A 4,429-nucleotide genomic window follows, 5' to 3' on the forward strand; every position below is an offset into this window, starting at 1 on the left:
GTAGGCATATATTTGAGGGCGGGGGAAAGGGAGGGGGTCGGTTGGGGGGCGTTGAGTAGAAAAGGGGCGGGAGGGGAACACGCGAGGGACGTGTGGCGTCGTGTTGCTTGGTGCGGAACTCACATGCTGCCTCTCTTCCCTTCTATCTGCGCCTCTTCCTACCCCAGGGCAATGCCCCCCGGCGCGTCATTCACATTCCTTCCTTGTCTCAGGCTTTCCTGGTCTACCGAACCCTCCTTGATGACCTGGGGAAAACCCTGGCCGCCTTTGCTTTCGACGTCAATTTTGAGGTGGAGAAGGAAGCGACGGGGACGGAAAGGGTGGGAAACATTTGTTGGGCATTTCTATGTATTTCGTGGAATTTTGCTCCCTTTGAAAATGATCTTTTGCTCTAGTATCGTTTTTTGGATTTCTTCGTACGCAAAACTATAGCAGACGCTTAAGCCGAACCGGTGTATCATGTATCATGAGCATTGCTTCCACTGTTTCAGCGCCTCTCGTCTGCAACTTTCTGCAAACTCATTCTTCCCCATTTCTCATGTACAGGCTTTCTCTCTACAACGGCTCCGTATGTTTCTGGACGCTTTTGCTGCTGCTTCCCCGGGCATTATTGCACGTTCCTTCCTTCATCAGCATTTGGTGGTAAGTAGAGAGGATCTGAGAAGGAGGGGGCTAAAAGAGGAACATGCGATGGGCAGGTAACAAAAGACGTTTCTGAACCAAGATTCTGACAGTATGCCTTAAGATTATCTTCAAGGCAATCCCCCTTCCTATCAAATCCCTCTCTTAATTGCTCTTCCTCTTTCTCTTCAAAAATACAGAAAGAAGATGAGGATCTTCTCCTCGGTCGCTTTCCTTTCTCCCTCGCCCTGGCCGAGCATATGCAAGGTGTCGGTCTTCCTGTCAGCGTCGTCTGCTCTCCCCAGAGCCAAGCGTTTCTCCTCACAGGTACACCTTCTCATTTCTCTTTACCCCTCCCTACCCTAACCCTCTCTGTGTTGAGCGGTGCTCTGATTTCCTTCCATTTTCTTTTCTTTTCAGCCGCCAAGACTCTCGCGGAGGCATTACGCAATCTTTGTCACAATAAAGCTCGTCAACGGACGCGTCTGGAGGTGCTTTTTCAGGTACTGGTCGGCATAGGGAGCTCAGAGGGGATTCAGAGGGCGAAATATCAGGCTGTGTATGATAAATTGTCGATTTTCCCATAACTCTAGGATTTGGGTGTCTTGGAGGAGCAGGCAGAAATCTCGGACGCCGACTTCCGCGCCGCGCACCAGGTAAGGAGACAGGACGCAAGGGATGCAGGAAGCAGAGAATTGCGGGTCTCGGAGGGTGATCGCGGTAGGAGTGTAAAGGGTTGAGTGAGAATTCCGCAGAGGGGAGGGAGGTGGAGGGGTGTGGGACGAGAAGGTGGGATAGGAAGGGCGTGTGGACGAGTTTATACAGGAAAGAAATGGGAAATTTATAAGGAATTGAAAAAATATAGAGCATTGACCATTTCCCCCCTTCTCCTCATTGCCTAGCTCTCGGAAAACACGACCCCGTTCCTCTTGCAGTGGATCATGGAGGAAGCTCTCAGGTGCGTCTGTGACATTGGCTTTCTTTCTTATATTCGATCTTTCACACATATACGCACGTATGTGTGTATATATATAGATGATATGCTAAAGCATATACATACATTTCTATATACATATCTACATGAATGTACAGGCACATGCAATCGTACATTCAGCTGGGCTTCGAGCTGGATCTGTACGCGGCCACGGAGGCGGAAGAGATTTTGTGGTACTTGGACTGTTTATTGAGCGTCCGGTGAGGGGTCCTAGGAGGAGGGACGACGATGCAAAATGGGGAAGGGGTGGGAGGGGTGGGAGGGGGGTTGGTATGGGGACAGGAGGAAAAGGGTACGCGCAAGGACCGGAATTTATGGGCAGAAGCTAGTTAAATGCTGCTCATCTTCTATAATTTGCCTCTTCATCCTCTTTACTCATTTTTTCTTTTCCAGCCTCCAGATTTTGACGAGCTTAGAAAATCAGAGAATAGAATTGGAAAAGCTCCGGCGGCAGGCGACTGCTGCTGCTTCCAGCGACAAGGAGAAGCAAGGAAAAAAAGAATCTAAGTCGGGAACCGGGACCGGCAAAGGGCGCGGGGGTGGCGGAAAGAAGAAGCAGAAGAACAAGGGAGCTAAGGGGACGGGGGAGAATAAGGGGGAGGAGGAAGCGGTGGAGGGAGGGCCAACGATCAGGCCAGACGATGACGCTTTGGCGGAGACGCAGGTATGATCCTTTCAGTCGCGTAAACGAGTGCCCCTTACATGTCCCCTCATTGACCCCATAGGATCGGACCTCCCTTCCCCTGGATTCTTCTCTATTTCTCCGCTTTCCACGGACTGATATCGATCTTTCGTTCAAAAGTGTGCGCACCAAGTCACAACTTTTTCAATTCCACTATGCTTGGACGCACACACGTCTGTGCCGTGCTTTCTAATCAGCTTTCTGTAAATATTCTTCGGTACTCCCACATTTACCCTCCGGTGTGGTTCCTTTGGCAACTACACCGATATGACGCCTTGTCCTTTTCAAATTTTGTTTGTTCCTCGCAGATCGCTCTCTCTATACACCGTCTGCTGGCTCGTGGTGGCCACTTGGCTCTGACGGGCCTTGGGCGGGCACGGGGGTCCTGGCCAATAGAGATACCGCGCGCCCGGGCGGCAATCCGGTTCCATCATCGTTTCAAAGCCTTTGCTCCACTGCGCTACCCGGCACTGATGACCTACGACGATTTCCAGGCAGTGCATGACAAACGCAGGGAAGAGGGGGACGAAGAGGGCGCGTCTCTAACGAACGCGAAGGAGTGCTTTAAGGCAGTTAAGACCCTGGTAGAGCATGGCGTGCGCATCAAGAGTCATTTACAAGACGAGGAAGGGAAGGTCAATTTGAAAAATCTGGCACGTGCAGCCATATCCAACAGCGTGGCATTGGTGCAGGCGGAAGCCTCTTTGAGAGAAGGAGGGGAGAAAGGTGGTAACAGAATTGGAAAAGAAGATTCCAGGAACGGACTGAAGAAAGAGGAAATAAGAGGAGCAGGAGTGGAAGGGAAGGAAATCGAGAGGCCAAGAAAGCACGCAGAAGTGACTTTGTCTTTTGTTGCCCATCCTCAGGTGCCGGTCTTGGTTGTGAAGGTGATGGAGTAAACTGTTATGTTGTGAAGGTAATGCAACTACCATTGGATTGTAAAGGTGAACTAATAAAGTGTAATCCTCGGGCGCCGGTCTTGGTTGTGAAGGTGGTGATATAAACGTCACTTAAGACGCAGGCTTTGTGCGTTTGTCTCAATACAAGGTCACAGGAAGATCATCGTGTACATTGTAGAAATACCCCGAAAGTGTTTTTGTAAATTGTACACATGAAATCAGGACATAGGAGGGGAAAATAAAGTTTGGTGTCGTCAACTTTACTGGCACGTTTACGAATATTATTTTTTGGTTTTTAGGGTACTATCACCTCATTCCTCTAAGATCTTCTTATTGCTTGCTTCCGAGTTTGCGCCAACAAGCGCGCATCTTTCGCCCGCCTCGCCTCCTCTTGCATCTTCCTTCTTTCTCTTACGTCGATAACGGGCTTTGACACCCCGTCTACCCACCTCTCTGCGGGCAAAGGCAAAGATCTAAACGTGCGGAACTGGGCTGCACTCCTTTGAAAAGGGCTTCGAAGAAGCTTGTCCATCCGCTTCCCGTACCGTTCCCATTCTTTGAAGCCATACTCATAGTATTTCTTGCCCCGATACGACGATTCGCTCGCAGTTTTCCCGTTCAAATGCTCAATCGGGAACACGTCGATGACGCTGCAGACGCTTTCAACAGGATATCCACAAACTTCATGTAGGTACTGGCACCAGCAAGCGTCTGGCCCCCAACCACTCACAGCATCTGCATCTATCATCTCCCAGTAGCAGGCGTAGGCCTGGTCCAAAGAAATTAGAGAAGTTAGGGGGAAGGGTAGCGATAAGGATAAGAAGATAAAAATGCAAGAGTGAACTCGCTCGCTGATGGTTACAGGCATTGTTTGCGTCGAATGGTTTTTTTCCCTTCTTCTTCCCTTCCTACCTCCTGCGAGACCGAGTAGAGCGGCCCATTTTCCACCACGCTGGTGACACGATAGAGCGTGTCGTTGTGCTCTCGGCAGACATCGTGGTCGCTGGAGCGCCCAGCCTGTCGAGTGAAAAGGAATACGAGAAGCGAAAATCGGGAATACTGAGCAGGGCGGCTTCTTCTCTATCCCCTTTCATGTTCAAGGTCCCTCCTCGTATCCACGCTCCACATAGAATAGAAAAGGACCAATACATGGATCGGTGCCTTTCCGAGTCCCTCCTTTCCACGTTGCTCTTCCTCGACCCCAAGTACCTTAATTATGGCAGGTTGAGCTAT

Source organism: Nannochloropsis gaditana (genome assembly GCF_000240725.1).
Source record: "Nannochloropsis gaditana CCMP526 unplaced genomic scaffold scaffold025, whole genome shotgun sequence".
Lineage (NCBI taxonomy): Eukaryota > Eustigmatophyceae > Eustigmatales > Monodopsidaceae > Microchloropsis > Microchloropsis gaditana.